The 13,251-nt window shown below is 36.1% G+C and overlaps 1 pseudogene; it reads right to left on the bottom strand.

Moving 5' to 3' along the window:
• Positions 1-10,503, bottom strand: part of LOC132010623 (zinc finger SWIM domain-containing protein 8-like) — a 37,797-nt pseudogene extending 27,294 nt beyond the window's left edge.
• Between the last annotated feature and the right edge of the window lie 2,748 nt (positions 10,504-13,251).

The following is a 13,251-nucleotide window of genomic DNA, read 5'->3' as shown; positions in this document are numbered from 1 at the left end:
TGTATGATTTAAAGCAATTCACACATCTTCTTGTAGCTTAGAACCATATCTCAAGCAACAGGCTTAAACTCAGTGCTTATTTTCTAAGATCATTTAGAGCTACAAGACTCATCCTTTTATTTATTCATATAAAAGATATTTATTGAATATAATATGTGCTAAGAATTGTAGTATATTTTAAGACTTTAATAATGAAGAGGGCAGATAGGTTTCATTTACCAGGGAACTTATTTCAATGTTTGAAAACAGACAATGAATAAGTGGTAAGAAAACTAACATGATTGTAGGTACTGTAATGTTAGGGGGAAAAATATGAGACCATAAAGCATGAACGTGGCATAAGGGATCACAGATTTGTTGAGCTGTATGGAAAGTATTTCATAAGAATAGTTCACGGAATTATGGATATCATCTTGAAAAGAAAATGTTAATTTAAGAAATCATAGTACCTTGAAAATATCTAAACAGATAACATTTTTCAGAAGGAGACTTGTTTTGTGTGGCCCATAGGTAGAAATAATAGCAATAAGTGAAAGATAATAGTCGTAGTTTTGGATTCTTTATAAGATCTTTCTGAGAAGTATACAAATAAAAATAGGATGGATTTTCTTAATATCATGAGTTCCTTTATGATAACTTGACAGGATATTATAGCAGAATTCCAACACTGACTACGGTACCTTCAATGACTGATATTTAGCATAATTCTTATAACATAAATAATATTGGGCTCATAAATTTGAATAAGATGCTAATCACTCTGGGGGAAAAAAAAACTGAGAAAAAGTAGCAAACCAATAGAGTTTTAATTTCAGTTTTACAACCTGAGAGAGTAACATAATTACTTCAAATGTTTGTTTTATCTAAGGGTGCTGTTATGTGCGTGCATGTGTGCGTGCACGCGCGCACGCATGTGCACTTCCCTTGAAGTCATGCATAATTGTTCAATCAAATTTTTAATGGGTAGATAACTAAGAAAAAAGTGGGAAGTGAATCGCAGAAGTGGAGTATCAACTATTTTAGCATGAAGACACTATGAACAAGAGATTTAGGAATGGAGTGTGCCGGAAAGATGGATAAGCGAAATGTCGAGTTTATTAGCGTTGTGTTCCAAGCAGGCTCTCTTTATATAATTGTTACTCTGGGACTTTTTTTTTTTTTAAGATTTTATTTATTTATTTGACAGAGAGAGATCACAAGTAGATGGAGAGGCAGGCGGGGGTGGGGGTGGGGGTGGGGAAGCAGGCTCCCTGCTGCGCAGAGAGCCCGATGTGGGACTCAATCCCAGGACCCTGAGACCATGACCTGAGCCGAAGGCAGCGGCTTTAACCCACTGAGCCACCCAGGCGCCCCTTACTCTGGGACTTTAATGTATTCTCCCTGCAGAAATGTCAGACCTGGAGATTTAAGGGTGTGGCAGAGAGACACTGAAGAAAAAAAAAATCCAGTAATACTATATCTGCTACATTATAATTTTAGGCTTACCCAAAATATGAGTTCAATAGGACTCCAAAGACCGATATGACTCCAAAGACTTTGAATATTTGATTCAAAATCTTAAAACAATTCTTTTACACGCTAAATTTTGAAATTATTTTGATTTCACCATATATTTTTTTTAAAGATTTTATTTATTTATTTGACACAGAGAGAGAGAGAGATCACAAGAAGACAGAGAGGCAGGCAAAGAGAGAGGAGGAAGCAGGCTCCCTGCTGAGCAGAGAGCCCCATGCAGGGCTTGATTCCAGGACCCTGAGATCATGACCTGAGCTGAATACAGAGGCTTTAACCCACTGAGCCACCCAGGCACCCCTGATTTCACCATATCATATTTTTTTAAACCAAGACTGCTGAAAATTTTCATTCTTGGTTATATGTCTGAATATCTGGGAGACCATTTCTTATTCTCTCATCAGTTCAGTAACCCATTTATAAATGGATATAATATTTAAATAGAGACAAAGGGCCATGTTAAAATTAATACATTTTTACATGGCACACTGAGATTTTTGCTTACTGCCTCATTTAAGAAAAAAATAATCTCAGCCTAAAAATATCTAAATGATACAATGGAATTGTTCACAAAAATTTAAGTGTCAGCTCTGTCCCAGTAATTTTTCAGAACTAAGTAGATATCTGAATTTCAACTAGACATTTTATAACAAGGATCTCCATCCAGTACTCTTTGATGAGTCCTAATTCGAAGGGGACAGTGTGGTGTAGCTGATATAAGCTGAAGGGTGTTCTTTCTTGGTTTCTGGAGAAAAGCCATGCTCATGTACATCTTTACACTGACAAAATATGCACAACATTAAAAAAAAGAAATATTAAAAGCTTACTGCACTTTAGTTTACAGTTTGTTGGAAAAGTAGTAAAATATGCAGAATGGAGGCTGACCTGTGGCCATGGCAAACTAGGTAGATAAGAATTGCCATGAACCTATCTTGATGATGCAGGGGAGAGTTATGAACAATAATTACAGTACAGACTACAAGGCTGCAATTAGGGAGACTGTTAATAACATTGTGCATCCTAGTAGGGTGAGGATTTTCTTCCCTTTCTTTTCATATTTCCCTGGAAAATCTACTTAAATAAAGGAAACAATATTCCACAGTTTTCCAAATGTATTCAATAAAAGGGGAAGAGAGTGATGCCATTAAGTTGGTAACATAGGAGGTTCCTGAATTTCCCTCCTCCCATGGATGCACAGAATACACAGATACACATGGTGCAATTTCCACAGAGAGAAATCCAGAAGCCAGATCTGAATGGCTCCTACACACTGACACTGAGAAAATGCCCACACTGAAAGAAGTAGAAATAAATAAGACATTCTCACCATAAACCCTACGCCAGCACAGTGCCTTACAACCGGCCTTCCCAACTCCCAGGTTTTCCCTGACAAGCAAAGGGTTTGGACCACACATATAACTCCCCAACTTTTAAGGCTGCCAATTAAGGGACAGGTCCCCAAATCACCCAGCTCTCCTAGTCAGTGAGGATTATATTCATGAGTGTCACAGGAAAATGACAAACACATAAGCAGTTGTTAAAGGGACACACAGCACTACCTCTGGCTATTGCTTCTAGACTCCGTGCAGAGGGAGCTGACGGAAAAAGCCATCTCTCAGTTTTTCCATGGAAGCATTTGAGTGCATACCTTACTAGCTATTGTTTGAAGGTTAAATTTCTAATTAGCCTGAATCTAGTGCTGATTGATATCCTTCCAGGAACCCAAAGGAGCCAGTTGGCCCCATCTTCCCTCTGTCTTGCTCAACAGTAAGACCGAATCTTCAGGTTCATCCTAGGAAGATCTCACTCATAACATTTAATAATTCAGTAATGAAACATTTAGGATTGCCACCCAAATGGTGTCTTCCCCACAATTATCTATCTCTGATGGGCAGTAAGGCATGCATTCCTGAGTCACACAGAACAAAAAGAAGCAGTTTTTAAATGAGTGCACAAACACTCTGCAACTACCCACCCAGGCTCAGCACAGAGGACAAAGGCAAAAGCTCCCATCTCACAATTTTTCTTGAAATGAGTTGACTGAATACTTTCCCAGCTGCTGGCAAAAGTTCCAGTTTCTAATCACCCTGCACATGGGACCTGGCTGGGATCTTCCCTGGAGCCTGAATGAGCTGTGGGGATGTCCCCCATTGTCTCTTCCTTACCCTACATACACATTTCTCCAACAGAATAACCAAGTCTTCAGTTTCTCCCTAGAAGAAGCTTGTCCACATATATAGCACTCCAATTTTCACTTTCAGTCAGAGAAACTGGATCCCAGATCACTGAGCTCTGGAAGCTGATGAGGCTCAGCAAGCCACAGTCTCCCAGGATCACCCAAACCAAGAGGTGGTTCTATTATGGAGCACAAAAATTTTTCGCAACTATTCCCTCTGGGTCAGCACAGTGTTAGTGAACGCACACCCAGTTTTAGTTTCTCCCTGAAAAGGAGCTAGATTGCATTATCTCACGTCCACTGCTGCTTGAAAGTCAGGTTTCCAATTTGTCTGCATTGGAGAGCCAAAGGATGAGACAATTATATCTGGAATCTTGACCAAGCAGATGGGCATTTCTTAGGGTTTTGGGACAATGATGGGTTTTGGTACACCTCAACTATTAGAAGCTTCTGAGAACAAACAAAGAAACAAAAAAAATGGCTTGGACAAATCATCAAGGTTTGAGAGACAATCAAAATCTCAGGCCAGGCTAATTGACAAGATTCAACTCCTACATAAGACCATTCTGTCAAGACTAGGAGAGTTAGCTGTTTTATCTACTGCATGGAAACCAACATAGAGAGTCAAAAAGAATAATTAGGGAAATATGTTCCAAACAAAAGAACAATATCAATATTCAGAGACTAACCTAAATGAAATGGAGATAGACAATTTACTCAATAGAGAGTTCAAAATAACAGTCATAAAGATGCTCACTAGGGTCAGTAGAGCAGTACACGTAGAAAGTGATAATTTCATCAAATAAATAAAAATATAAGGGTGTCTGGGTGGCTCAGTGGGTTAAAGCCTCTGCCTTTGCCTCAGGTCATGATCTCACAGTCCTGGAATTGAGCCCCACATCAGGCTTTCTGCGCAGCAGGGAGCCTGCTTCCCCTTCTCTTTCAGCCTGCCTCTCTGCCTACTTGTGACATCTCTCTGTCAAATAAATAAATAAAATCTTTTAAAAAATAAAAATATATTGAAAAGTTTCAAACAGAAATCATAGTGCCGAAGAATACAAGAGCTAGATGAAAATCTCAATAGAGAAGTTCAACAGTATAATACAGGAAAAGCTCAGTAGAGCAGTTCAACAATACGCTAGACCAAACAGAAGAAAGGATCAGTTAAATGGAACACAGGGCAGTATAAGTCATGTTACTCTATTGTTACATGATGGAAGAGTAGAAGTTCAGTTTTGCTTTTCTCCCATTGGTAACCAATATGCTTTGATCAGCATAAAATAACTGGACATTAAACAACTCTGTAACTATTGCTTCTGTATCTTACTCTTTAATCATCTTCTCATTAGCTCATTTAAACTTCTTTGTTATTGTAAAAGGATACAGGAAACTTATTTAATAGGATTTGTACCCCAACAAATTCCTTTGTACCCACTCGCTTGTACCCAAGCAAGTTCCCAGTGGTCTTCATGAGCAAGTACAGATTCCTTTCACTGTTCATAGGCTATTTATATTCTTGCTTCTAACATCCACTACAGGATGTTCTCTTACCACTCTGTGTTATGTCCTTCTGTCAATCTGTGAATTATTAGGTATTGTTAGAATTATTCTCTGTTTTCTATCTCCATCATTTTGTGTATGGTATTCCAGCCATCTGGAATGTACTACATCTCACCTCCCAACCTGCTCTAACATATTAGCATGTACATAAGAACATGCACACACACACACACACACACATACACTTACCTGACTTAGGCTAGATTTTCCCAGAGGCAGACTTTGCCAAAAAGATTTGAGTACGAGTAGTTCATTATCACAATGCTTATGATATTGTAAAGGCTGTATCATGTATGTATGAACAAAAGCATGATACTTTATGATAAATAATAACTTACTAATATTTGTTTAGTATACTTACATTACTGAAATGTTTTTATATCCACTGTATTAATCAAGGCAGTAGACTCATTATCCACCTTTTAACTAAAACAAAATTTTTAACAAACCACAAAGAGAAATGTGTAGATTTAGTATTTTGGAAATTTCTGGCTCTGTAGTTCTGTTCAAGAAAGCTTCAGTTGCTAGGCAAGCTTCTAGAAGAAGAGCATATTTAACATTAGTCTTTGTACTCTCGAGGCTTAGTTTTACAAAACCAGCTGGCTTCCATCTCCATATAGGCCCATGTTGTCTAATTGAGAAAATCATCTCCACAAGACCCTGGAGTGCCTACTCTCAATTTCTATTTTAACAACTGATATTATATATTTCAACCCAGTGGTCAAGTTGCAGTGTTCTCAAAATTTTGTTCTATGGCATTCTCACTTTGCATTGTGACTTCTGCTCATCATGTGGAGTTAAGTTCCAAGTGATAGACTGTAATGACAGAAAGGGATTTGGAGGACTAATCAGTTCAAATTTCTTGTTTCACAGTTGAAGCTGAGAAAGGATAAGTTTGCCCAAGTTCACCAGCAGAGGAAGGGTGATATTTAAAATATTTAACGACTTGTACAGCTGGGTACCAACCAGTTAAAATGGAGCATCAATAAATCAGAATGAACACTGGTCACTGAGCACAGCTATGCTAGTGCATGGAGAGTAAATACAGACCTTTCAGCAGAGACTATCATATCCCAAAAGCTCATGATGCTGCTGATTATGCATCACCATGGCCTCTTCTCTGCCTCCCTCTTTTCTGCATATTTATAAATAGAACTGGTGTCTTTAATGCAAAACTTTCACTACTTTATACTTCATTTATTCTAGAATAATCTAAGAGCAGGAACCACTTGTACAGAAGTTTATGTGTACAGGTGGGAAGTTATGTAGTAAAGAATAGGGAAAGGTATTTGTTTTCCAGAGTGGTATCTTTCTGGCTCATTTCCAAATCAAACAGAATGTTCCAAATGAAATCTAATAAGTATTTAAAGTAAAATAAAATTTTTAAAGATTTCTTATTTATTTATCTGACAGAGAGAGATCACAAGTAGGCAGAGAGGCAGGCAGAGAGAGAGGGGGAAGCAGGTTCCCCGCTGAGCAGAGAGCCTGATGAGGGGCTTGATCCGAGAACCCTGAAATCATGACCCAAGCCAAAGGCAGAGGCTTGAACCACTGAACCACCCAGTCACCCCTAAAGTAAAATTTTAAAAAAGAAAGTAAGAACAAGAAAACAGTGGTTCTAAGACAAAGAAAAGTAAGTTACCAGCACATGATGGCTCAAGTAAAATCAAACTGAGTACCGTAATGGTCTGAATACTCAAATTTAAAAAAAAAAAAGAAGTGAAATAATCAATAACAGTAAAAAAGGATGTCTTATATTAGTAATGGAAATTAAATATTATTTCTGAAATTCTTTGCTTTACTTGTTTAAAATCCCTCTAAACATTTCTGATAAATGAGCTTCATTATGATCTTAATCTTGGTATATAGATACATTACTCTAAACATCTTCCAACACTTTAAAAAAGGTCTAAAAGGAAAAAATTGTATATCACAGCCTATTTTTGTATTAATTCTATGAGGGCTTAACTTGGAACTTAATGTGTAATTTTTTTATTTTAATGCACTAATATTATTTTTTGAGGAGATCATTTTTGAAGCTCTCATTGCAACATTAATTTTCATAGAGTTCTATATTATCACATTTGTTAGCAAGAAATTCAGCCCAATGTAGCTTGGAAATAATGATTACTTTCTGAGTGGAAATAAGGGCCATTATATTTGATATAGTTCCTTTTCAATAGTGATTCTTTATCTTAGCAACCCTAATTATAGACCATGAATGTTGGTGCCCTGTTTTCTCTAAGAAAATCATATGGAATTTTTAAACTTGGATATTAAATATAATTCAATTCCCATTTTTAGGGTAATATAGATCCATCTGTTGATTATATTAAAAGTAATTACTTTTAAGTTTGTGTATAAATTTGGACACATTTATACATATATATTGTGTAAACTGCATTTTTTGATATATAAAAGTGAAATAATTAGCTAGGAGGATACTAAACTATTTAATGCATCATAAGGAGAGTGTTTTGAATTGGTAGACATCATTTCTCTCTATCTCCTTTAATTAGTTGATAGGTTCTTTGAGGTCAGAGTTCTGAAATATTTGTGCTATCACTTAGTTTCTCCTGCACCTGGCACAATAGCTTGCTTATTAATGTATTTTCAATAATAGTATCACGATTGAAATTATTGAACTTGCTTAGCAAACAGGACACTTCTGTGAAAATTAGAGACGGCAAACGTTAAATTCTCACACAGGAATGTGATTTACAGTAGAGACTGTTATTATTAATAGTAGTGAGATGCATTCTCTATAACAGAATCTTGTTACTATTGTGATAGAGAACCATCTTTGAAATAGCGTTTTACAAACGCTTATTCTTCTAACAGTAGACATAGTTTATGAATTTTGTACAAAATTGAAACATTTTCAGAAGAACAAGGTGTATCATTGAAAGATTCTTAGTGTATTTATGTAACCATTTAGAACAATAACAAATAGTAGGGTAGCATTCATATTTTTAATTCATGCCAGGGTGCCTGGAAATGCTTTTTATTTAATAATGCACATAAGTTAGTAAAGGATAGTATGTATAAATATGCTCATTTGGAAATTATACTTAGGTAGCACTTAAATTTCAACATAGTCAAACAGTTTAGCTTTGCAAAAACACATTATGACTCTAAGACGTTGCAAGAAGAATCTCCTACTCTTCCCTTTCCAATTATTCTCTTGTAAAGGCTGAGACAGAAGATAAAAAAAGTTTCAAAAAAAAAATCAGCCTATATCTTGCCTTTTACCTTGTATGTCCATATCAATTTTTATCACAAAATTTATACTTTTTATACTCCAGGCATTTCTTTTTTTAATCAGTAAAATAAAAAACAATAATGAAGAGCAGAAACATGAAAATAAACTTGAGGCTTAGAAAAAAATCCTTTAATGAGTTATACATAAGCATGACTTATGAGATGGGTCAGTTCTAGGTTTAACAAAGGTCTGTTAGCCTTTGTGGATGATTGAAATGTTTTCTGCACCTTTCAAATGTTGAACAGCCCTTGCAATTTAATATTTAAATTCAAAACACTCTTTAGAGTTGGTGGGGAAAGTAAGAGACAAGTAGAAGCTAAGTGTAGAATTGGATAAAGCATAATTACAAACTAGGGAAGATGAATTTCTGCAAATAAACTTAATAGTTAAGGGAAGTGATGTCACACGAAAAAATAAAGATTTCTAGGAAAAAAACAAAAAATTAGAATCAGTAGCTCATAGACAAATGGATGACTACTAGTTAACTGACTAAACTTCCTGAAGTTTCCACAGTAAATTAACTTTCAAAAATATTATATTAAATAAATTAATTTTTTAGAATATATGTATATACACTCATAGATATGCACACACAGATATTCATATATATATATATATATACATAAATGCACACACAACATATGTAATGTGTGCACTTTTACCCAAGGTATCCATTTAGAAGCTTTCTTAGCCTTCAGCTGTGCCCTAAATTTCATCTTTGGGGCAAGTTACATAGTTGAGCATGAAAGACGGGGCTTTATAATAGGGATCCTGACAGAACTTTAATTATCCTGGTGTTATTTGAGTGCTACTATACTTAATTCTCTCATATACTGATAACAAAAGCAACAGTGACTTGTAACCTGCAGCTAACACATTTTTATTAACTCTTTCTACAATTTTGATATTTTATTATAGATTTTGGCACGTTATTTTGCCTGACTCCCTTTCTGTACTCAATCTTGATTTACTTCAATATATTGAGAAAGGATATTTACTATTTACTTTGTAAATATAAATAAACACTACATTTTTAGGTAACTCAGTGTATTGTTTTGACTCAGTGAGTGATAGCTTTACATAAAATCCTCCAATCAATCCAACTGGTTGTGTTTATGCCCTATGATTACAACCTGGAGCTTATAAAATAACCAGTTATCTCAAGACACTTCCCCATAATACCATTTCTAAAATCTTTAATAGTGAATTCTTAAACTAACCAAAGTATTAACTAAATACCAAACATTGACTAGAATTTTTTTCTGATATTATTATTATTTTTAAAGATTTTATTTATTTATTTGACAGAGAGAAAGATCACAAGTAGGCAGAGAATCAGGCAGAGAAAGAGGGGGAAGCAGGCTCCCTGTTGAGCAGAGAGCCCGATGTGAAGCTCGATCCCAGGACCCTGAGATCATGACCTGAGCTGAAGGCAGCAGCTTAACCCACTGAGCCACCCAGGCACCCCTGACTAGAATTTTATAAAAAATTTCTTTCAGATTAGCTCCAACCTTACAGTTTAAAGGAGCACACGCCATGTTTGTACCACAATCTCTACTACACACTGTACCCAGCTTTATGTGGAAAAGGTCATGTCATAAGTTAATATTTGGAAGCTTAGTACAGATTGGATTTGTTAAAGGGAATAGAAAAAAAAAATCATGTAAACTTATGCATTGATTTGGGGGGACAGGGTTTAATGGGACTGTACATTTGTTTTGTTTTGGAATTATGTATATGAAGGTGTTCAATTAATTCCTTCCTTTCTCTCCATCCATGTATTGTTAACTCATTAATCCTCCACAACTCCAAACATACCTTTTCATCATTCAGTCATATTTCTGCTACTTTCAGGGTTGTGTTGGATTTCCAAGCATGAGTTGAATGTGTAGAGTTTATGACTTGGTCCTTCATCCTTTCTCATCCCATTTCCAACTGTTGTCACCTCCAAACTCATGCAAAAGTCAAGATCGCGTTTGAATTTCTTTCCCATGCTGACTGTGTTTTTATTCACTTTAAAAAAAAAATTTTTTTTTAATTTACTTGGTGAGGAAAAATACTGAGTCAGTAACGCACTTAAAAACATCCAACACAGTAAAGCTCAACTGCCACCTCCACTAATACACCTTCCTCACCCCATGAGACAGTAGGATTTCTCTTGGTTTGTTACCTGTCTCAAGAGATGACTTGAAGAATCTGAAATGCAGGGACTTGAATTGTGCCTCTGTCAGGGACCAGCTGTGGAACACTGGGTTTGTTTGTTTGTTTTTGTTTTTGTTTTTGTTTTTACTCTCTGTATTTCAATTTCCTCCTCATAAAACTGGGTTGTGAAGATATTACGGGTCTGTAACCTCTCGTTCTATTTTGAAATCCAAAACTCCCCAGAAAGTAAAAGATTCTTCTGTTAACTCAGACAGCTACAAATTCAAGCGATCCAAGTTGTTTCCGAAGCTAAAGCTGACTTGAATTAACCTTACGATCTTCATAATACTTAGTGTGAATATTCACATTTTGCTCCAGAAAGTATTTTTTTCCAAGTTGCTCTCTCAGATCCTCCTGGGCATGTTAAAAATAATGTATCCTCAATAGCGGTGTGTAAACAGAATGTTTAGAAACCAATGAACTGCTGTCTTAAAAATTAGATGGTGACGGTCCCAGTCCAGTCTAATTGTCCACCCCCTCATGACTGGCATTTTTTAAAACTTGTACATTAAATTTAAAATGAATGCCTAGATTAGATAGTCACTACCTTGGTAAATGTGTCTTAATAACAAACTTGATGAAGAGCAAATCTAATACAGCTTTAAGGGAATTTAACCTGAAGTTCTATTTATTTAAGGACAAATACAGCATATAGGAAATCCTCTTCTTTATCAAAAAGGATTTTCAACTAGGAAGGGAAAAAAATGAGAGAAGTAGGTACATTTGAACAAACATGAAGAAGATCCAAGTTAAGGTTAGGTTTAAAAAAAAAAAAACAACTCTCTCTAGGGCGCCTGGGTTGCTCAGTGGGTTAAAGCCTCTGCCTTTGGCTCAGGTCATGATCTCAGGGTGCAGAACTCTCTGCCTACTTGTGATCTCTGTCTGTCAAATGAATAAATAAAATCTTAAAAAAAAAAACTCTCTCTAAAATGTGCACCATGAATTTCACTACAATTCTGATTAAATATACCTCTTTTAACTCTCCTTCTTATTCTTTGATCTCATATTAGAAGCTTTCCTCCAAAACAAACAAACAAACAAACAAAAAACCCACTTTCCTTTTCTTGGATTTTTTTTTTTGTTTGCTTGTTTTAATTTTGTTGTTATAAGTCAGATGAAATTTATGCTGAGCCCATCCAAGTTACCACACCTCAGTCAACTCATAAGTGGGCCATAGGGGAAATCGAAAATGGGTCACAATTATTCCAGAATATATACACAGCATATGGCATTTTATAAGTTTGGGGACTGTGGGCCAAGTGTACATTCAGCCTTTTCATCCAGAATTGAGGGTTTAGCTCTGTAATTAAAGAACCAAAGAATTCTAAATGTAGAGGTAGACAAAGGGGGAAAAGTAGAAAAGAAGAACCCATGTTCCCCCTAAGCATTCACAGTTGAAAGTGCCCAGCACCATAGGTAAATTTCCATATTCTTAGTAGAGAAAAAAAGACATAGCAGATACATTAGCCAGCTTAGATTTCCCTAACAAAACACAACAGACTGGGTAGCTTAAACAACAACAATTTGTTTTCTCTCAGTTCTGGAGTCTAAGATCAAGTTGCCATCAGGGTTGGTTTCTGGTGAACTCTTCCTGGCTTGTAGACAGCCAACTTCTCATTCTCAAAGAGCTTCTACTATGGTGAGCAGAGAGGGATTCCTGGTGTCTATTCCTCTTCTTACAATAACACTAGTCTTTTTGAATTAAGGTCCCATCTTCAAGACCTCACTTCACCTTTATTACCTCCTTAGTGCCCCAATTTCCAAAACAGTCACATTGGGAGTTGGGGCTTCAACATATCAATCTGTGGTTTAGGAGGGACACAATTCAGTCCATAATCCAGAAAAAGATACCTGGTAGGACACTGTGGATTTCTTGCAGACTCTCATATTTTTCCTCTTTCATCAAGAACCTTGATTTCACAGCGTATCCCTCCCTTCTGCATCTGGCACCTATGCCCCAATAAAAGCTGATCACATCGCAAATTTCAGGATTTGACCAGTATGACTTTAGGTAGAACAGCAACATAATTTATTATCCAAAATAAGACATTTTTAAGAATGAAAGGGGATGCTATTTAATTATGAAAGAAAACAGGTAACATTTTGGGGGAAACTGCGATGTAAGGTCACAGTTGGGCATGTTTGGTTCAAGAATGAGCTCATGGTTCAGTTTGTGGCAGTGTGTTGTGAAGGTATTTTCTGGGGGTTTTAAGGAAGTCCTACTTTGGACAGGATCTTCCCACACCCCATGTAGAACTTTTAAAAGCTGTTATTTTGTTGTTGTTGTTCCACCTAAAAATAAAGTAGCCTCATGAAGAGGATCTTAGAGGAGTAGAACTAGAGTCACTATAGGACTGAATGTGTCATCCTCAAAACCCAAATTATCCCAACACATACAGCTGCACTTCTAGGAATAGGAAATTTTTCTTATAATTTAAGTTAAAGAAGACTCTTCTGTCACAGCAAGGAGCATTGCAAATGGTTTGGATTTGTATTGAACCCCACTAGCTCCATTCCTTTCTTTCGTTTTTTTCTTCTT

The sequence above is a fragment of the Mustela nigripes genome, chromosome 2 (genome assembly GCF_022355385.1).
Source record: "Mustela nigripes isolate SB6536 chromosome 2, MUSNIG.SB6536, whole genome shotgun sequence".
In the NCBI taxonomy this organism is placed as follows: Eukaryota; Metazoa; Chordata; class Mammalia; order Carnivora; family Mustelidae; genus Mustela; species Mustela nigripes.
The sequence above is the reverse complement of the archived record's forward strand: the minus strand, read 5'-3'. Positions and strand labels throughout refer to the sequence as shown.